General features: G+C 32.5%; 1 protein-coding gene across 3 annotated transcripts in view; it reads left to right on the top strand.

Moving 5' to 3' along the window:
• The window catches only part of TFEC (transcription factor EC), a 123,361-nt gene that overhangs the window by 8,963 nt on the left and 90,600 nt on the right, over positions 1-23,798 (top strand). The window lies entirely within an intron of this gene.

Here is a 23,798-nt window from a genome sequence, read left to right as displayed (position 1 = left end):
GTCAATCAGGTCTGCCATTAGGGCAAATTATTTTCAATATTAGCTTCAATATTTTAAAGACTTTAATCCTTGAATTGTGTAAGGTGTGAAAGGTACATATATGTTAAACTTATTTAAAATGGTTACTTTCTAATTCTACCTTCATCTTCTTTTCTTCCCTTGCAGTTGGAGCAGATTGCAATTGCTTCCTTTCACTGTTATTAACTTTTCCCCTTTCATCAGAAAAAAGATCTTACTTTCTTTGATTCTCTTACTGATATTTTAAAAGAACTTTTTTCCCTCTCTTGCTGTCTCTCAGGCAAGTCCCGACTCAATAGGACTTTGTCATTCACTGTCAGTCTTTGTGTCCATCCTCTTATCCCAGCCTAGTTTTCTTCTTTTTTCTTTTTCTTTTTTTTGGGGGTGGGGAGGGAGGGAAGAGGTGGAAGTCGGGAGCATTGGTGTTGAGAGTCTCACATCCATTTCTGGCCTTAAGCAAAATGAATTAATTTCAAATGGAAATTGCAGTTTACATCAAAAAAGGTAAAATTTTTTAATGAATTAGAGCCTTATGTAACACATACTCATCTAAAGAAATTTTAGAATAGGACCTCCAAATAAGTAATAACTGGAAAATTCTGATCTTGGGCTGTAGTCACTGAAGATAAGGAAAGACATCTGCTTCGATACCCCATCTGGCTTTCACACAGGCGTTTCAGACTCAGTATGCTCTTGCTCTTTCTTTTATCTATGCCCATCTGCTTGTATGGTGTGTTCCCACCCTAACATATTTTCAGACCCTTGCCATAGGGCAGAAGTGCCAAGCAATTATTTGTTGAGATAGATAGCCCACATAATACTGTAAGTGACATCTGTTCTGTAGGAAATCCCTCCCTTGTGGCAGCAGTGTCATATTGGCAGCTCATAGGAATATCAAAATTGACATACAGGAACAATTGAATGTTTCATCTTTTCCTGAATTCTCACTCAGAGAGCATCCAATACCAGATGCTTTAGAGGGCCCTGTAACCCCCTGACTCTCTCTCTTGTTCTTGCTACACCTATGGTAATTGGCAATACTACACTATGGGGAAAATTTCTTCCTGACCCCAGCTGGTAACCAAATTATGCCCTAAAGCATGAAGATTGGCATATTTTAAGTTTATTGTAGCTAAGATGGTTGAAAAAAAAGGATGTTTTTCATATTAATGTGCTTACCAGATTGTTAGACCTAAATAAATAACTTGAATAGTAAATCCTACAAATTACTCTTTAATAACTCATTATTTGGCAGAATTACAATGACAGATGAGCATTTTAATCTTTTAAGAGTGCTGATCCCCATGTTTGCCAATTATTTCCTTCTTCTTTAAACTATTTCAAGCAGATGATAAGAAAAATGGTTCACAGTCCATAATGGTTCAAGATTTGAATCTTTGAATAAAAGTGTATTTGGTAAGACATATTAATTCATTCTCAGTAAACTCTGAATTTCTTGATTTTTAGCCATTTCATGTTAAAAAGACAAGCAGAATTTAGAGGCAAAATCATTATAGGCAAATTAAAAATGTAATATGCAAGGTAGGTTCTGAATAAATTCAAACCTAACTCTGTTCCCCCAAAACATCTACATTGGTGGTGTTACCCTCTTTAGTGATCCTCAGAACACCACAAACAACCTCAGACTGAAAAATTTAGAATGGTATAATTGTGAAAGGTTTTTAACATTAGAATTAAAATTAAATTACTTAATTATATAATTGAATCAACCCATTTACTTAAGTTTATGTTTGAGTAAGATTTAAACATTTGGTATGAGTTGTGTTTTGTAATACCTACTAACATGAGAATTAGTGACTTAAAACAACTTTTACCTCTTAATAATTCTCTATGCTAGCAATATGGGCTGGGTTCATTTTAGTGATTCTCTCTCGCTCTCTCTCTTTTTTTTTTTTTTGCTGTCCCATTGGCATACTGTCTGTGGATTGATGGTCTAAGACAGCCTCACTCAGAGGTCTGGTTTTGGTGTTGGTGGTCTCCTGGACCATTTTCTCTAGTAGGATAAGTTGCCTTCTTCCTATGTTGCAGAGTTCTAAAAGCAAGAAGAAAGGGACCAGCCTTAATGTGGAAGTTATTTCATACTTCTGTTTGCATACTGTCCCACTGGGCCAGACTCATGCTAAGCCCAGAGTCAATGTGGGAGAAGACTATAAAATAGAGCAGATACAGAAAGGTTTGATTTTTGTGGGTGGTTTAACTGTAATAATTTACCACATCTTGTTACTATATTGCTGGCAGGAACTTACAGTACCACCATTACTGGAATATTGTGCTAAATTCTGTAAATCTATAAGAGAATTGTGTAAATAATATAAAGATTGGTAAAATTAATTCTTCTTTCTATATATTTTAGATACAAGTTCTTTGTCAAATATGTAGTTTGCAAATATTTTCTCCCAGCCTATAGTTTATCTTTTTATCTTTTTAATAAGATCTTTCATTTTCATAAGAGCAAACCTTTTTAATTTGGATACTATCCAATTCATTAATTATTTCTTTTATGGGTTGTGTTTTTGCTGTCATGTTTTAGGAACTCCCACTTATACATTACTGTATATAATCTGTTTATTCAATTTGCTAATGTGTTGTTGAGGATTTTTACATTTAATCCCATAAAGGATATTGGCCTGTAGTTTTCTTTTTTTCCTTTTTCTGTATTGTTTTTGTGTGACTGTGATATTAGGATAAGACTGACCTCATACAATGAGTTAGAAAATGTTAGTTCCTCTCCTATTTTCCAGAAAAGATTATGTAGGGTTGGTATCAGTTCTTACTTAATGTTTGGCAGATTCCACCATCGAAGCCATCTGGGTCTGAAGATTTCTTTTTTGTAAAGTTTAAGTTACAAATTTAATGTAATGGTTATAGAGTGTTGAAATCCCAGTCAAAACTGTGGGTTTGTCTATTTTTCTTTCAGTTCTATCAGTTCTTGTTTCATGTATTTTGATGTTCTGTTGCTTGATGTATACCCATGTAGGATCACTATGTCTTCTTGGTAGATTGACCCTTTTAATTTTATGTAATACTCTTTGTTGCTGGTAAGTTTCTTCTCAGAAGTTTATTTTACATGATACTGAAAGAGTTTACTCTTTTTTTTTAAGGTTTGCATGGTATATCTTTTATAATCCTTTCAATCTATTTATATCATTTTTTGGAAACAAGTTTCTTATATAATTTGATCATGTTTTTTATCCATCCTTTTTTTTTAAATTTTATTTGTTTATTTGACAGACAGAAATCACAAGTAGGCAGAGAGGCAGGCGGGGGGGTGGAAGGAGAAGCAAGCTCCCTGCTGAGCAGAGAGCCCAACTCAGAGCTCGTCCCAGGACCCTGGGATCATGACCTGAGCTGAAGGCAGAGGCTTTAACCCACTGAGCCACCCAGGCGCCCCCATCTTGTTTTTCTTTTAATTGATATAGCTGAAACAGTTACAATTAATGCAACTATTGATATGTTAGTGGATAAGTCTTGTATTTTATTTGTTTCCTATTTGTTCTCTCTGTTTCTCATTCACCTGTTTTCCTTTCCTTCCTTTGGGTTACTGAAAGTTTTTTTTTTTTTTTAGAGTTTCATTTGACTTGTTTACAATGTTTTTGAGTATATATATTCAATATATTATTTTTAGCGATGACTCTAGGTATTACTGTATATATACATTTATTGTCACAATCTACATATGTCACTCTCTACTAGAACTGACATTTTACTGTTTCGAGTGTACTTTACTCAAAGCAGGAACTTTACAACCGTAAAGTAGAATTCCATTTTGGTACTTTTACCCTGCCAACTTTTAAAATATAATTTTCTTTATTTTATTTTCTATATACTTTTAGCTCACATGAAATGGTATTATAATTTTTGCTTCTACTAACAAACATAATTTTAGAAATTCAAAAACTCATAAAACAATTTAAAAATGACTCAGTTCAAAGTTGGGCAATAGATCTGAGCAGATACCTCACTAAAGAAGATATACATAGGTCAATTAAGTGTCTGGAAAGATGTTCAGTATCATATGTCAATATGGAATTTCAAATTAAAACCAAAATGAAATACTACTACACACCTATCATAATGGCCAAAATCTAAAGTGCTAATAAAATACCGGCAAGGATGTGAAGAAACTCTTAATTACTGCTGGTGGCAATGCAAAATGGGATAGCTTCTAGGGGAGAGAGTTTGGTATTTTTTTGTTGTTGTTGTTGTTTTGTTTTGTTTTGTTTTTTTCTTACAAAACTAAACATGCTCTTTCTTTCAGATTTTCTATATAGAGGACATGCCATCTATGAACAAAGTTTTATTTCTTTCCAATATATATATTTTTATTACCTTTTTTTGTTGTTCATTTTATTGCATTAGCTAGAACTTCTAGGAAGAACCTGGAAAGCATTGGTGAGAGTCAGTATATTTGCTTTGTTCTTGATCTTAGTGAGAAAGCTTCATTTCTCACAATTAAGCATAATGTTAGTTAGATGTTGGATTTTTGTAGATATTCTTTTTTTTAAATTTTATTTTATTTTTAAGTGTTCCAAGTGTTCCCAGTGTACAGTGTTCCAAGATTCATTGTTTATGTACCATACACAGTGCTCCATGCAATACATACCCTCCTTAATACCCACCACCAGGTTCACCCATCCCCCAACCCTCTCCCCTCTAAAACCTTCAGTTTGTTTCTCAGAGTCCACAGTCTCTCTTGGTTCCTCTGAGGAACTTCCCCTCTATTTCTAGTTTGCTGAGAGTTTTTATTATAAAGGGATGTTGGATTTTATTAAATGCTTTTTTATATCTATTGATATGATTATGTGATTTTTTTCTCTTCAGCTTGTTGAGGTAATGGATTACATTAATTGATTTTTAAAATGTTGAATCATTCTTGCATACCTGAGTTAAATCCTAGTTGGTCATGGTGTATAATTGTTTTTATAGATTATTGGAGTCAGTTTGCTAGTACATCAATTTGTTGAGGATTTTTGCATCTATGTTCATGAGAAATGTTGGTATGTGGTTTTCTGTCCTTGAAATGTCTTTGTTTGGGTAATGCTGGCCTCATAGTTAGGAAATATTCCCTCTGCTTCTGTCTTATGGAAGACATTGTAGAGAATTGGTATCATTTGGTAGAATTCACCAGTGAGTCCAACTGGGCCCAGTGCTTTCTGTTTTGGAAGTCTATTAATTATTGATTCGATTACTTTAATAGATGTAAGTCTCTTTGGATTGTCTACTTTTTGTATGAGTTTTAGCAAATTGTGTCTTTCAAGAAACTGGTCCACTTAATCTAGGTATAAAGGGCATCGAGCTGTTCATAATATGTTTTATTATCTTTTTAATGTCTGTGGGATCTGTTGTAATGTCCCTTTTTCATTTCTGATATTGACAATTTGTTTCTTCTTTCTTTTTTCTTAGTTTCACTAGAGGCTTATTGATTTTATTGATATTTTCAAAGAACTAGCTTTTGGCTTTGGTAATTTTCTATTAATTTCTTTTTTCAATTTCATTGATTTCTGCTCTAATTTTTATTTTTTGTCTTCTTTTACTTACTTTGGATTTAATTTGTTCTTCTTTTTCTAGCTTTCTAATGTGGAACCTTAGAGTATTGTTTTAGATCCTTTTTCTTTTCTAATATATGCATTCAGTGCTACAAATATCCCTCTAAGCACTGCTTTCACTGCATCTCACCAATTTTAATAAGTTGTATGCTCGGTTTTATTAGATCAAAATATTTTTCTTGAATTTTTTTCTTTCACCCATGTGTTATCTGATCCATGTATGTTGTTGAATCTCCAAATATTTTGAGATTTCATGCTATCTTTCTATTGTTGATTTCTAGCTTAAATTCGTGGTTTAAGAGCACTCAGTGTATGATTTCTATTCTTTTAAATTTATTAAGATGTGTTTTATGGCCCAGAATGTGATCTATCTTGGTGAAAGTTCCATAAGAGCTGAGAAAAATATGCATTTGGCTATTGGATGAAGCAGCCTATAGATGTCAGTTGATTAATTGCATTGAATTTAAGTGTGTCCTTAGTGATTTTCTGCTTGCTGGATCTGTCCATTTTTGATATATGGGTGTTGAAGCCTCCAACTATAATAGTGGATTCATCTGTTTCTCCTTGAAATTGTATCACTTTTTACTTCATATATTCTATGGTTAGATGCATACATATTAAGGATTATGTCTTCTTGGGGAATTGACCTCTTTATCATTATGTAATGCCTTTCTTTATCCCTGATAACTTTCTTTTCTCATGAGTCCACTATGTCTGAAGTTAATGTAGCTATTCCCACTTTCGATTGATTAGTGTTAGTATGGTATATCTTATATTTTTCACCATTTATTTTTAACCCATATATTATATAATATATAAATATTTGTGTATTATTATTATTATAACATTTATATTTAAAGTGAGTTTCTTGTAAACAACATATAGTTGGGTCTTGTTTTTTGATCCACTCTGACAATCTCTGTCTTTTAATTGGTGCATATAGACTATTGATGTTCAAAATGATACGGTTGGATTAATATCTATCATATTTGTAACTGTTTTCTCTTTGTTGTTCTTGTTCTTCATTTCTATCTTTATCTTCCACTCTTTTTCCGTCTTTTATGGTTTTCACTGAACATCTTGTGTGACTCCATTTTCTCTTCTTTCTTAGTATATCCATTATACTTTAAAAAAAAACTTCTTAGTATTTTCCCTAGAGTTTACAATATACATTTACCACAAATCCAAGACCACTTTCAAATAATACTATATCACTTCATGGTAGGGCTAGTACCTTCTAATAACAAAATATTCCTAATTTTCTCCTTTATGTTCTTTGTATCATTGCTATCAACTATTTCACTTATACATAAGCATGCACACACACACAAACAAGCATGCATAATCAAGTACATTGTTGCCATTATTATTTTGGATAGACTGTCTTCTGTTAGATCAATTAATAAGAAGAAAACTAAAAGCTTTTATTTTTACCATCACTTATATTTTCGTTTCTTTATATAGATCCAAGTTTCACCTATATCATTTTCATTCTTGCTAAAGAGCTTTTTTTTTTTTTTTTAGGTTTATTTATTTGAGAGAGAGAGAGAGAGAAAGAGCACATGCAGAGGGGGAGGCAGAGGGAAAGCAAGAAGCAGACTCCCTGCTGAGCAGGAAGCCCAAGGAGCTTGATTCCAGGATGCTGGGATCATGACCTGAAACAAAGGTAGATCCTTACATTACTGAGCCACCCCGTCACCCCAAGAACTTGTTTTAACAATCCTTTCAAGACAGGTCTACTGGCAACAAATTCCCTTAATTTTTGCTTGTCTGAGAAAGTATTTCTCCTCACTTTTCCAGGGTAGTTTTGCAGGGTTCTAGGTTGATATTTGTTCATTTGTTTGCTTTCCTCTCAACACTTTAAATATATAATTCCATTCTCTTTTTGCTTGCATGTTTGCTTTTGCCCCTAGATAGATAAGGTGTTTTTCTTTCTCTCTCTCTCTATTTCTCCCTCTGGCTTTTTAAAACATTCTTTATCTTGGATTTTTTTAAAGTGTGAATATAATATACCTAAGTGCAATCCTTTAAGCATTTTTTTTCCTGCTTGGTGTTCTCTAAGCTTCCTGGATGTATGATTTGATGTCTGACATTAATTTGGGGAAATTCTCCGTTATTTTGCTTCAAATATTTTTTTGCTCCTCTTCCTTCTTCTGTTATTCCCATTATATGTATGTTATACTTCATGTGGCTGTTCCACAGTTCTTGAATATTCTGTTCTGCTTTTTTCAGTCTTTTTTCTCTTTCCATTTCAGCTTTGGAAGTTTGTATTGTCATATCATTAAACTTAGAGTTTCTTTCCTCAGTCACATCCAGTCTACCAATGAGCCTATCAAAAACATTCTTCACTATTATTATAGTGTTTTTGGTCTCTAGCATTTCTTTTTTATTTCATTTTAGGGTTTCTATCTCTCTGCTTATATTAGCCATCTGTTCTTGCATGTTGTATACTTTTTCTAATAAAGCCCTTAACATGTTGATCATAGGTTACCTATTTTTAAAATTCTTGGCTTATAGTTTCAACATCCCTGCCACATCTGACTCTGGTCTTATGCTTCAATCTCCTCAAATTATGCTTTATTGCCTTTTGGTACACCTTGTAATCTTTTTGTTGAGAAGTGGGCATGATGTATTAGATAAAAGAATCTGCTATAAATAGGCCTTTAGTAATATAGTGGTAAGTTGTACGGGAAAGGGAAACATTCTATAATCCTGTGATTAGGTCCCAGTCTTTTGGTGAGCCCATGCTTCTGGACTTCACACCTTCTCAGTTTCCACTTCCACATACCTTATGTGAGACAAAATGTCTAGATGGGGCTGACATTGTGTATTTCCTTCTCCCAGGTATGTTAGGATCTGGTAAAATAGTTTCTCCTGAAGGAAGGTCTTGTTAAGAAAAACAGTGCTCTAATGTACTTCAAAATCATTATTTTCTCCTACCTTTTGTCCGAAATAGAAGGGAATTTTTCTTGATTATTCATTGTGAGAACATGGTAGAGCTCCTGGAGATAAAACTGATAAAAGTGGGAGGCCTCATATGTCTAGGTCTCTTAACTTCTAGTCTTATCTTCATTGTGCCTCCAGCAATTTGTCATTATAGTTTATATTTTCCTACCATGCTGCTGGTTCCCAAGAAGTTTTCTGCTTCTGAATTTCTGCTTGGGTAAGTTATGATTCTCTATACCTGCTTGTCTGTCTCTCCAGTTTGGGAGGAGACAACAGTTTGCCCTGTGACCTCACTATTCTGATAGATCTAAGAAGAGTTGTTGATTTTTCAGTTTGTTGTTTTTAAATTGGGTGTAGGATGGGGTGGCTACTTTTAAGCTCCTTACATTTTGGACCAGAAACCAGAAGGAACACACTTCCTTTTGTTTTATTTTTGTAATTGGTATAGTAGCATGAGTGAAATGTTTTCCACGTCCAATAAAACAGCAACACTTCACAGAGAAAATAGGTTTTAAGGTGAGCTAAGGCAACAAAGTTTAGAAAATTCAGTGGTTTTATGGCCAAATATTAGACTGCATTTTGAAAAGGTCAAACTCTAAAAGGAATATTAAGTAACCAACTCTGTATTATAAATTCTATAAATCTTGGATACCGTTTTAATGATATCTTTGCAAGTGGGTATTACACCTGTTAATTAAAGTTGAAAAAATAACCAACATCCTCATTATTAGTATCTGTAAGTAGCAATTCATCTGCTGGGTATCTGAGGCATATATATTTAAAGCACAATGTGCTACATAAAATCAGTGATAGTCAGTTTAATTAGCATCTGATGGGAGTTAGCAATTTAACTTCAATTTACAGCATAAAGGTTAGGTGTGGTGAGCTCATTCTATAATCCTGATGCTATTATAATAATGAATAGTAAATTGACCACAGAATATAAAAATAAGAGTAGAGGAAAACCATCCATGAGTTTGGTAATCTGTAAAGGTACTAAATCCCAATAAAAATGTACTCTAATTTTTAATTTGTAATACATTTATCATTACATGGTAGTGCTTTTGGGAGGCTAAAACCTAAACTCTAGTCTAGACCTAGACATAATGAGAAAAAGTAATCACATTAACAGCAGTTGGTCTTACATCTGACTTCAAACCAGTTCTGATTTTTATAAAACCTTTCAGGTTACCAGATGCTAGGGGCAAATTCTTTGCAGTGTTTATGATTTCACACTTAGGAATCAAGATTACTTATGTCCTTTTCTACCTTCTTAATGTATTTAAAATGACCTCATATATTATTTTGTTAGTTTTTAACCATCTCAGTGGTTTCTATATTTGTCCCTAATGCTTTTGAATTATTTTTGTGGTATTTGTCTTTATAAATTCATCTGACATTTATAATAAAGTCTATCAATTTGTATAATTTGGGGGAAAATGGAAAAATGAAACAAAACAACAGCAAAACCCTGTGTATAAAAGTTTTACAAACTGCCTTTGGAAAGTTGGTATTTGAGGAAGATAAAAGTGAACAAAACCAAATTTCTAATATTGACTTGGTTATATCTATAAAAACTTTTAAAGCTTACATTTCCTTTAAGTAAATCACCAATGAATAGATTTTCCTAACAAACCACTTAGATCTTTTTTCACTATCAGGCATCAGAAATCAATGAACTCATATAGTTGGGAAAGAAACAAGGATATTTCTATAAAAAGCAAGAGATTATTTTAGCCATAAACAGATGTGACAAAAAGAATGTGGGACATGAAGTTACAAAGAGAATATGTGTTTGCTAAGAGCACAATGAATGACAGAGCAATAACATTAAGCAAAATAAATAAATAAATAAATAATAATAATAATAAAATAAGCAAAACAAAAGCTAATCCACTCTAAACCATTTAACAGGGTAAGTCATTTATTATACTGTAAATTAGGTAAATTTAATCTTCAGAATTGAAAACTCAAATTCTGCATTTTTTATTTTTCTTCCTAAAACACTTTCTGCCTCTCTTGTTGCCCTGTGCCTTTATAATCTCTATTTTTCACATATATGTCCCCGAGAAATTTTCTTTTGCTTTAAAACACAAAAATGATGGCCTTTTCTATGAACTGTACCTGTAGATTTTTTTTTTTTAACTTTCCACTTTTCAAGCATAAAATTCTATAGACAACACTGCAGAGTTCATGTGTCTTACCATGGTTTCATGGATGTCACGTCTTGCCTCTTACTAGGAAACTTCCCCTTGAGGACAAGGCCCAAGACTACTGCTTTCTTTGAAACTTCAAAGTATTCAGTCTGCTGATGTGTTAACTCAATAGGTACTCAGTAAATGTTAATTGGTTGAATATAGGAGCCAATGAAAGGAATACAAATTCTTTGTTAAGACATAGTTAATCTAGTCTTTTTTGGGACTGGTTCAAATTGCTGTAAGGGCATTCCTTGTAGCTGTTTATTAATTAACTTGTTTTTGTTGTTGTTGTAGAGCTTAAAGACATTGGCTAGTTTTCTGGTAATCATTATTTCACTTCTGTAGTATACTTTTCAGACACAGGATTAAAGATCTGATCTGGCAATTACTCACTGACTCCTGAGGTGACCTACATTTTCTACATTAAAAAAAAAAAAAGTTAAGGGAGCAGTAGTGACAGTCTACAGTCTTATTTATTTGGTGGGGATTGTCTAATTTAAAAAAATTCATTAAATCATTAAATTTGCTAATGTGGTCAGTCTCTCTTTAGCCATGGCCCTGATTTTAAGTCAGTTCAACAAATATTACCAAGGAAGAATGTATATTGAGTAAAAGTTTAATTTATACACACACTTATCAATCTTTCTTTTTAAACTTTGGGTTTTAAAACTTCACCATAATGGGAAAAAATCTTTAGTTGAAAAATAAAATGCTAAAATATCTGATTATGCTTATTTTGCCTCAGGTAACATATTTATTTTAGAATTGATGGAATACATGAAAGATATATTTGCCAAGATTTTTGTCTATTTAAACCTGCAGTTCCAAGGCACGGTTTTAATCCTATTAAAGCTAATTGAATGGAGTCTGCAGGCTTTGTCAGTTAGGTGAAGTTCAACTTGTAACTACTATTAAGGAAAGAAAAATACAAGAACCAAACAGTAACGTCTAACTTCTGCCATTTACTCTTTCCACTTGAACCTTAGGGCAATGAGAAAGAATGCTTTCTGAGTTCATAGGGCAATTCATTGGAGACATTGGGATGAGATCTGATCTCTTAAAAGGACAATTAGTAGGGTAAAAAAAAAAAAATATATATATATATATATATATATATATAGAGAGAGAGAGAGAGAGAGAGAGAGAGAGAGAGCGCCCCTGTGTTTGGAAATTTAAATTATGTCTTTATGGGGGATCCAGTAGCTCTACTGGAGATAAAGGTCTGACAGTGTTTCCATTAAAACACCATTTTCCAGAGCAAACACTGTCAATGTAAAAATTTGCTCCAGGCTAAAGCTGGCATCAAGATTCTAGCCTAGAAGCTATTTTGTTTTAGAAACTCATTTGGGCCAGTTTAGCTTTTGGTTAAGGGGATGAATATATGCGTCCAATTGTCCAATTGCTTTTTTTTTAATGTAGTTATGAAATTTTTTCAATCGTATTTGCAACAGGATAGTTTTTTCTTCATGCAACTAAAACAGGCATATGTTTATAAAAAGAGCAGTTTGGAACTTGGCACATTTTCAATTTTGGATGATTTTGTAAATTAGGTTAAGTGATTATAGTTCTTTTTCATTATTATTTCAAAATTTCATGTTGAAAATGTTTCTCCATTTAGAGTGCAACTTAATTTTGATATCCATTGAAAGTCAAATATCTTTGTTTATGTAGGGTCTTGAGTCTATGCTCTTATTCTCCCATAGAAAGATTTTTTAAGTAAAGAATGATGATTTTGTAATGGTAGTGACATTATAAATGTCTATGAATTACTTATATTAAAAACCTCCTATTTGTGATGGCCTAAGGGAAAAACAAATTGGGGAAAATACAATCTTAAATTTTTTTGAGCACCTGCAAATTATGTATGTCTATTATTTTTAGATATTTATACTCATGATATTACTTATACATTTTCTAGATTAAAAAAAGTTTCATCTTTGAGAAAAAAAAATAAACAAGTTTAAAAGTCTAGTATTTCCTACTTCCACTCCAGTGGAGAGACCTCACTTTGAAGCAGCATCCTGGATATCAGCTGTCAGTCTGTGTGATGGTTTGACACATGTGGGAGGAGTCATGCTGGACTTCTATGGTTAGGGACCGCTTCCCAATCTCTGACATCCTAGGCCTCTGGACAGAAGAGAAATTCCAGGGATAATGGCTAGGACAGAGCTTACGCTCTTTGTTTTAAAATCAGCTTCTTCATATTATCCTATTTGTGTGCATTTTCCTCTCATAGCTAATGGTTGACATCTACCTGTTCTCAAGGCCCAACTTCAATGATTCCTCTTCAGAGATACTTCCCTTAGTCTCTTCCACCTCAGTGGGAATTAGTATATCTCCTTCTAAATCATTATTCAAATTTAAAGAGTAGCCATAGCTGCCTATGTCAGTTTAAAAATAAATATTTATATTTTTTAATTCACTTATTTATGTTTTTCAGCCTATAATGCTAATAATGTATTTCTATCATTGTATCCCCATCAATGTCAGTAGCTATGATTTGTGCAGGATGGTCATTCAGTAACGATTTTGGCTAACCTCTTGTTCAGGCCACTATAAAACCTTTTAAATGGTCTCCTTGCTAAAGGGTCATCCCCTCCCCATCATTTTGCATATTCTAACACATTACATTCTGGAAGTAGAGCTCCACTTGAGTCATTCTTTCACTAAAAAGCTCTCATTGGCTACTTTTCCAATTAAATGTAGACTCTTCATCCTTATATTCAAGCCTTAAATAAATTGGCTCATTTCCACTTTTTCACTGGTAGTTCTTTATTACTTTTTTTGTACCATGTTTTCAGGTCCAGGCATTATGCTTATAATTCATCAAATACACTCCATGTTTCTTGTGACAAATACTATGGAGTAATTATACATCACAGGATAAATATTGTTTCCACTTACTACAGATGTAAGCAAATACATGGCAAAGTCATAATGAAATATCGATTTAGTGATAATGTACTGTGCTGAATTTATAGTTGGCTGAATATTTATACATGAAGAGATTTTTTAAAAATATACAATATTATATTACTTTCATGTGTATGATATATTGATTCAACAATTCTATACATTACTCATTGCTTACCATGTTAAGTGTAGTCATCATATGTGGTTATTATATTATTGACTGTATTTCCTATGCTGTACTTTTCATCTCTGTGATTTATTTGTTTTATAACTGGAAGTTTGCACCTTTTAATTCCCTTTATCTATTTCACCCATCCTCTTATTCATCTCCTCACTGGCAACCACCATTTCTCTGTATCTAAGAGTCTGTTTGTTTTGTTTTTTAGATTCCACATATAAGTATACATAAAGAGATTAATAATAGAAGAGAGTAAACAACTTTTTCAAATTTGTACAATCACCAGGTACAAGAACTGAGGCTTGGACCCAAGATTATGTCCAAAGTCCTTGTATTTAGTTAATAAATTTCCCTCTCTCTATATCCATTTTGTCCCCCTTTCCCACCCCCATCTCTGTATCTCTGTCTCTTTTTCTGTGTATGTATGTGTATTATATTTATATAAGTATTATTCCATATATATACATTATATATACATATATATGTGTGTTTATTTTTAATATCTTCAGTGATGATGTTAAATGTATTTGTACTTCAGTTATCTGGAACAATGACTAAGATGAAAAGTAACAAATACAAATGTGAAGCTCTTCATTTATATTTGAAAAATCAACACTGCAAGTACAAAGTTGTCTAGACATAGTTTTAGCATTAGGTTATGTGAAAAAGGAAGGGTTTTAGTTGAACACAAAAAATAATGACCAAGATTTATTGAGACTTTCCTACGTACTAAGGACTTTCTTAGATTTTCATATATATTGACTCGTTATTTACAGTAACCACAAGAGGTGGATACTGTTCTCATTTCCATTTTACATATAAAGAAACTGAGGAACACAGATGTTTATTATCCTGCCACATTCTTTGGTTTTCCAGTTATTTCACAAATATTTAGTGGACATCTACCACGTGCTCAGTTTTGGAGATGAGTAAAGCAGTTCTTGTTGAAAGAGAGCTGGCAGTCTAACTGGAAACATGAAAGGAAAAAAAAATTACAGTGCACTATGAAGAGTTCCATAATGGGTCAGCACATTTCTATAGTTCTGTAGCAACACTAAGGTTGGAGGTGGGGGTGGTTAAGCCAATCTTTGGGAGCTTTAGAGAAAATTCCCCAAAGAAAGTTATTCCTAGGTTAAGATCTGATGAATGAGAAACAGACAGCCTAGATCGTAAGGGACCAAGAAGTAGTGTCCAAGCACAAAGAACAGCAGGTGCAAGAACTCTGAAATGTGAGAGATGGTGAAGAACTTGACAACAAAGTCATACAAAGAAGGATAAAGAAATATGTTACATATTTATCTCAGAAATTGGACTGAAGTCAATTGTGATAGCAAGTGTTTTCTGAAAGATTGTTCTATGGAGAAAATAATCTTAGTACACATTATTCCGGAAGGGAGAGTGACCTACAGGAATTAACATGTAGGAGTTAGAATGTGGCGATTTGCAGTTGGGTAAGATAAAAAATAAACACTTAATGTACTAGATTGATCTAACAGCAGAATGGGTTTGAAATTCCTATTACTGGAGGCATTTAATTACAGGTTGAAAGATTTTTTTTCATGAATACTGAACGACTTTTTTTTCTTTCTTTGGGAAGGAAGTTAAATTGTTCTCAGAGATACTTTCTACCTCCCCTACCCCTGAAATCATAACTAGATTGAAAAGGATGATTTAAGAAAAGACGAACAATGGAACGTAGCATTCCAATTTGCGAGTAAAGAATTTGTAGAAAAGGAGATATATTTGATAATATTTAAAGTTCAATTTGTGAGTCAACACCCTAGGTACTTTGGAAAATAATAAAGGAATATAAAATGTTGGTTTTTTTTTAATTATATATATTATTATATGCATTTTCAATTTATATGTGGAAAATAGGATAGATCTATCCCTGTCAATATTTCTTAGTAACCTATACATTCTATTTTGGTAGGTTACATATTTTAGAGGGCCCAAATATTAAATACAACATTTTTTATTTTTTAATTTTCACCTGAAACCCTTTCTTAAAAGATAAATAATTTTGTTGAATCTATGAATTGGTATAGGAAAATATTTAACACCATTTTAAATGTCATTTATCCCAAATAAATGTATTTTAAGCAGAGTTTTTTTGGAATAAAATTCTGGGCCCAAGTTTGTGAATTGGTGGCATCTAGGCTTAGTTGGAAGTTTTTAACATTGGCTGAAATATCTTTTCTTCCTTGACCTCTAATTGATTATGGGTCATGTACCAAGGAGTTTTGTCATAAAATTTCCAGTAATGGTCCAAATACTGGCAGATTAAGCCAGAGAGTTAAATTTACCAAAGGAAAATAGCTCTCTTATTGCTGTTGCTGCTCTACTCTAAAGATGTCACTTCACTACTCTTGGCAGATTAATTTGGCATTTGGCAGATTCAGAACTATCTCACCTATAGATCCAGAAGGGAATATGTAATGGAAGAATAATCTCATGAGACATAAGGAAACAACTGTGGGAGCAGAAATTATATAATTTTATAATTTCCATTCTGTTTTAGTGTAAGCAGTTTGCTATTAGTACAAATAGGGGAGGGAAGTTTAAAATAATGACTTGGCAGAACATTCTACTTTCTCTCTTTCCAGTTAAATATCAACTAGCCATTCTTCTAGGACCTCATTCCTAAAAGATCCAACTTTCTCCAAGTATGGATATTGTCACTTTGCATTTGGTGCAAACAAACAATTCACTGGGAGAAATGCAGTGTCTTATAGCATTGCCATTTGGGAAACAGTGGGTAAGGTAATGGTAAAGAAATATTCAAGATTCTAAAAAAGGATACAAGAACAATTGAATGGTAATTTGGAGTTGGCTCTTTCTAAATCCCTAGTCCTTAATATGGTGTCATTATTTTAGGAAAGTGTCCATTAACCGATAGCCAGAAATAGAGACAGATAAATATTTAGTTTGAAAAAACTGGGCTGGGGGAATGAAGGGGATTATAGTAAAGCAAATAAGTCCTTTGACTTCTGGGGCAGGGGTTAACATCAATTCAGAGCACCCTTCTTTAAGTATGAAACTTTGAGTTAAGAGAGTAAAGTCATTAGAATCAAACTACTTTTTAAAACTATCATTTACCTTTAATTTTTATTAAGGAAAATAGCTTAATCTCTTCATAAATCATGTGTGAAAGAAGTTAAATTTAAAAGAGAATAACTGGCATTCTAAAAATGAGGAATAGGCAAGCTACAGTCTCTGAAAGATGTATTTTTGCAGATGTTATGTAAGAGTCCATTAATTCATGGGACTATTTTTGCCTTCCAAATGTTAATGTTAGAGCATCTTATGAAAGAGAGGTTAAAAGGATACATTTAATAACTTTGGAATCATGGTTGGTTATTTTTGTGTTAGCTTTATCAAAAGGTCAATCTGGAAAGTTCTGTCATCGGTAACACTGTGAATAAACTAACCAAATAACATTTAATACATAGCTCCAGCTAAAGGTGATAGCTATGTAACTTTGAATGAATGATTGGCCTAACCTCACTGGAGCTAATAATTTCATTTTAACTCCATCTTGGACTTATTTTATTCTTGTGACATTTAATGAAATCTATAAACAAACTTTTAAAAAATCTTATTCAACAATTACATACTTTTGAACATATTTTTATTTAAACCAAGAAGTTATTGGCCTGTTCTTTTGATATAATTAGTTTGTGGAGCATAGCATTTTATCACCTGCTTAATGGAGATTAATAAATGCAATCCATGTGGTTAAACTAGTTCTATAAATTAGACTTTTAAGTAAAATTTTATCAGTTCGTGCAAAAAAACCTCTCTCTACCACAGAAGTAATTAGAAGATTTATGAAATTTCTACTTAGAAACAGGCCCCATGTTTTACTTTTCTCTTAATTAATTTATTATTTATTTATTTATTTTTTTAATTTATTTTTTTATAAACATATAATATATTTTTATCCCCAGGGGTACAGGTCTGTGAATCGCCAGGTTTACACACTTCACAGCACTCACCATAGCACATACCCTCCCCAGTGTCCATAACCCCACCCCCCTGAGCAACCCTCAGTTTGTTTTGTGAGATTAAGAATCACTTATGGTTTGTCTCCCTCCCAATCCCATGTGTTGCATAATTCATTGTTTGCGTATAACATCCAGTGCTCCATGCAATCCATGCCCTTCTTAATACCCATCAACAGGTTTACCCATCCCACACCCTCTCCCTTCTAAAACTTTCCATTTGTTTCCCGGATTCCATAGTCTTTCATGGTTTGTCTCCCACTTCGATTTCTCCCCCTTCATTTCCCCCTTCTCCTAATGTCCTCTCTCTTAGTTTAAAAAGTCTTTGTGTATTCTTCTCAGCAGTACAAAAATCAACCACATTATATGCATTGTTCTTTAAATAAAATATAACTTCTTGTCACAACCTAAAACACCCTGTGTGATCTGACTGTTATCTATCTTCCTAATCTAGTTCTAAGCCATTCTTTTTTTCTCTCCTTACACTGCAAACTGGCCTTAGTTAGTTCCTCAAATTCTCCAAGTTTACTTCTAATGAGGAACTTCTGCATATGCTATTCCTTCTGCCCTATTCTTTGTATGGCTTCCTTAAGTTAATGACCCTGTTTATTAATGAGTCTCCTCCTTCTTCTAGTTAGCCTCTGTTAATTAGTACTCACAGTAATGTTTATCTGTTGATCTTTTGACGACACCATTAGACTAAACTTCTGTGAGGGCAGAGACCCTGTATGATTAATTTACTCTTCATCCAGAGCAGCCAGAAAATTCTTGTTATTTAGTAGCTGCTCAATAATTACTAATCAATGAAAACACAACTGCATAATTGAAAAGAAATCAAGTACTTAATTATTGCAAAGCTCTGATATAGGTGCTTTCAAACAATTGTCAAATACTTATGAAAACTGAAATATATTGGAAGCATGGATTCTTGAGGGTTTTGAAAAATATAAAGAAGTATGAGGCATGATATGCTTTATACATCCCAGGAAGCACTGTAAGTCATGATTATTTTCTTGAAATTGTATTTCAAGATTATTACAATAGTTAAATATGGAAAATTTCCATAAGCTCCATAGACTCACCAGTTGATTCCATTAAATATCCTGATACTTTTGAAGTAGTACTTAGGTCATATATTATGGAAACATCACCAACATGCCATAATAAAAACTGAGTCTTTTCATTTCAGATCTTGGCTGACAAATGGGCAAAAAAAGTCATTTTTATTAAAATGAGCTTGACTCAGAAGGGAAGAAGAACAATTTAATATTATAAAATGTTTAGCAATTAGTTAAAATAATTTTGTTATAAATAATATTGTGTTTCTGGCATAATTGGTACAAAAGAAAATTTAACTACTGTACCATCATTAGAAGTTTAGGAAAGATTATATTATGAAGTAAAGTTTTAATCACATCTTAAAGTTGTCTTGGTTTCTTTTGTAGGCAACCCAGTGAAAATATTTTAGGCAAAACTTGAAAAGATGCTGGAAGGACAAGCAAAAATGCCAAGAATTGGGTTAATTGGCATAATACAAGGTGGCTGGGCACAGTTGGGGAAAGTGTCAGAGTAGGGAGAATCCCTACCAAGAAAGACGGTTTGTGCAATTAGCTCTCTGAACTTTAACCCTTCGAGAATAATTAATGAATAACAGAGGGGATCAAGACAAAGACACAAAGTGATATGGTGGGTGCTAGCAAGTAATACATCAAAGAATGCTCGTAATTGGCCCTGTGGCTTTCATTCTTTGCCCTATTTCTTTCAATTCATTGACTCAAAATAATGGGTTCAGGTTCATTATCAACAGGTTTTTAGCTGTAAGACTACAACATTACAACAAAGCTTGGATTGTGGCAGTGTTGATGGCCACGTTAAGAAGTTGTAGTTGGTAACCACTCCTGGCAGAGGGAAAATAGCCGATTCTTTCTTAATGGATCAACAGCATTTACACACATATTCAGAATCTTGAAAGCCTTATATTTTTCAACACTACAATGCTGGAATATGGTTGGTGTGGGCAGGTATGTATATTTCCATTTGAATGATGTATGAAGCTGTGGTGAAAGGATTATATTCCCTGTATTATTTTAAATGAAACTAAATTATTGGCATATGACACATAAAGACACTAAGGGTTTTGTCTCTCCAAACACGTAACTGTAGATTCTTTTTTATATTTTTGAATTATATAGTTGGCAGAGATTTTGATTCCTTTTATTTACTTTAGATCATAATGACAGAAAAAATGGAAAGTTTCCCAAGAAATTCCTAAGACAAGTGTTCTGAATTCTTTTAATTTAGTAAGCCAAGCTTATTTAATATTTGGATATGTTTTAATAATAACTTGTATTTTTGTGCACAAGATATGCAAATATTTTTAAGATTTATCCTTTGTTATTTAATTTTGTGTGTTCATTATGTAAGGCAAGGTAAATTTATTTTGTTGTACTTGGATACTTGAAAAATATCTTTCTTTGCTAATCACTCTTAAGTTTCTAGAGGAAGTTAGCACTGTAGTTATTAATTTATCTTATCATGTTAGTACAACTAATTTCAATTTTAGAAATTAGGTGTCATGATATAATTGAAATATTATAATTGCTAATATCTATCAGCCTAAAACTAATTAATGCACATGATTATTTAAAATGTCATATTTTCATAGTGCTTAATATTATCATTTTATCTAAAAACATTTTAAACTTGAATTTTATTAAAATCTTCTATATTTTTAGCTATTTATTATATTATAAAAAAGCAGCCTATATATTGGCAAATATACCATATATTTGTTGATAATATTTCAATCAAATTTATCTCAAACTTTAGAGACAAATGGAAGTCAAATGCCAATAGATATTTAGTTTTGTGATTTCTCTTAATTTAACATCTATTAAAATGTATTGGAAATGATTGATGGATATGAGGCTGACTAGAAACATAATTTCATTATCTCACAAAAATGAAATCTGTACTAATTACCGAAGATGTGTCTGCCAACAGAAAAATTTATGACATCATCACTAATTAATTAGATCATATTGTTGGAAAATTATTATGATTTTAATCCATGAATCTACAAATTTAGCTTTTACATTTCCTGGTGGACAGTTTTTAACTCAGCATATTTTCTTCTGTTTTAGATCATATGATATATTAGATTTTATATGAAGAAGATACTCTTTTTTTCCTGAGCAGTAACAGAAAGCTCCTTTTTATTTTGGTTAATAAATGATTTGTTAACACACAACATTAGCCAACTATTTTCTGTGGTTAGTTAAAATTTTTCTGGATTTATAATTTTAGAGATTTAAGAGTACCTAGAGAATATCTTTTGACTTTAGTTTACCAGGTTAAACTAGCAAAAGGTCCTCCCAACTCTAATATCCTATGCCAAAGTCTGGGTGAAGTAGTAAATTTAAGAGTGGGGCTTTTGGAGGATTTGCCTCTCAGTGTTAATGTCTCCACTTACCCTGAAGCAAATGGGTATGTACACATATTTATTATTTCTGTATGCATTCCATGAATTAATAGGTATTAATGAAGGATTTCCTGGTATAACTAGCATTGCAATAGAAACATTGGAATATCAAGGATGAATAAAAGCATTATCACTAATCTCACAGTCTATTGGAAGAGAGAGATGTGTAAACAGATATTAACAACATAGTAATGTTCAATACTATAATGAGTATATGAATGCAATTCTTTCCAAGGAAGAAAGGAGTTGTTAAAGATGCCTGAAGGTCTCCTAACGGGACTTCATAGAGAAGGTAGCATTTAAACTTGGGCTTTAATTGATAAACATTAATAAGTCAGGAAAGGTGAAAGGTAGAGGGGATGTAATATGAAGGTACTGAGGCTTAAAGAGCGTATCTGTTGAAAAAGCAGAAAGTAAGTTGATTGGAAGATTATCTTGAGTTTTGAGTACTAATTGGAAATTGAAGAGTATTTGGTTAATTTTGTGTGGGGGGTGGGGTTAGGCTGAGAAGTATTTTGTATCTGTGCTAAAAGTTTTAGACTTAACTTTGGGAATTATAGGGGAACTTGGAATATCCATAAGAACATGAACTTTAGGAAGACAAATATGTAGTCAATGAGTAGCTGATCTGGAGAGAGTCTCTATCTGCAGCAAGAACTTTTTGGCAAGATGCTATGATTATTTAGATTATAAATGGTGACATACTCACCTGAGGCAGGGGCAAGTGAGCATGGAAGAAAATAGAACTGATTCAAAGATTGCTGAGAAGAATCCACAGGATTTGATACCGCCAAGTAAAGAAGTTGATACAGTTGAAGGAAATTACCCTAATTCTATTTTTTTGGTGTATGGGACAATATAATGTATCATTTCTTTGTAAGAAGATAATGAGATTAACATTCAAAAATAGTGTCATTGATACATAATTTATATATCATTTAGTTCACTCACTTAAAATGTAGAATTCAGTGGTTCTGAGCATATTCACAGAGTTATGCAAACAACACCACAATCTAATTTTAGAATGTTTTCATCATTCCCCTGAAAAAAAAAAAATCACACCTATTAGCTGTCACTCCCTCTTATTCACATTTTCTCAACTCTGATCTACCACTACTATGCTTTCTCTTTTTGCCTATTCTGACCATTTAATATAAATGGAATACACAATTTTTTGTGACTGGCTTCTTTTGTTCAGTGTTCAAGATCCATCCATATTATTGCATGTATAAAAACATCATTCTTCATTTTTATTGGTGAATAATATTTCATTGTATGGGCATATTACATTTTATTCATCTGTTAATTAATTGGACATTTGAGTTGCTTTTACTTTTTGGCTATTGTAAGTAATGCTGCTATAATATATATGTAGAAGTTTTTGTATAGATGTAAGGTTTCCCTTCACTTGGGTGTATACACCTAGGTGTGGAATTACTGGGTCGTACAGTAATTCTATGTTTAACATTTTAAGGAACTGCCAAATTATTTTCCAAAGGAACTGCACAATTTTACATTCCCATCAGACATATGTGAAGGTTCCAATTTCTTCATATTCTTTCCAACACTTGTCATGATTTTGTTATGGTCATCCAAGTGTGGCTGAATTCATTGTGGTTTTTTATTTATATTTCCCTAATAAATAATGATGTTTAGCCTCTTTTCATGTGTTAATTGGCTATTTTTATATCTTTTTTAGAGAAATATCTGTTCATATCCTTGCCTGTTTTTAAATGGAATTATTTATATTTTTATTTTTGAGTTATAAGAATTCCTTATATATTTTAGATAAAAATTCTTTGCCAAGTATATGGTTTGCAAATATTTTCTCCCATTATGTGGGTTATCTTTTCACACTCCTGATGGTATCCTCTGAAGGACAAACATTTTTAATTTTGAGTCTAGCTTATATATATTTTTCTTTCATCCCTTGAGCTTTCACCGTCATTTCCAAGAAACCATTGCCTAACCCAAAGACATAAATATTTCCTCTTATGTTTTCTTCTGGGAATCTTATACTTTTAACTCTTATGTTTAGGTCTATGGTCCATTTTAGGCCAATTTTTTGTTTGGTGTGAGGAAGGGGTTCAATTTCATTCTTCTGTGTGTGGATATCCAGTTGTCTCAGCACCATTGTTGAAAAGATTTCTTTTCTGTTTTATTTTCTGAACACCCTTGTTGAAAATCAATTGACCATAAGATAAGGGTTTATTTCTGGACTTTTAATTCTATTCCATTAATCTATGTCTATCCTTGGCCCATGCCACCTGTATTGATTATTGCACTTTTAAAATAAGTTTTGAAATTGATAACTATAAGTCTTCCAACTTAGCTTTTGTTTTTTAAGACTTGTTTTGGTTTTTATGGATCTATTGAATTTCCATATGAATTTAAGGATCTACTTCTCAATTTCAGCTGCTGGAATTTTGATAGGGATTTCATTGAATTTATAGATAAGTTATCTGCAGATCAATTCAATTTTATTGAATCTGT

This window comes from Lutra lutra, chromosome 11 (assembly GCF_902655055.1).
Source record: "Lutra lutra chromosome 11, mLutLut1.2, whole genome shotgun sequence".
Classification (NCBI taxonomy): domain Eukaryota; kingdom Metazoa; phylum Chordata; class Mammalia; order Carnivora; family Mustelidae; genus Lutra; species Lutra lutra.
The sequence above is the reverse complement of the archived record's forward strand: the minus strand, read 5'-3'. Positions and strand labels throughout refer to the sequence as shown.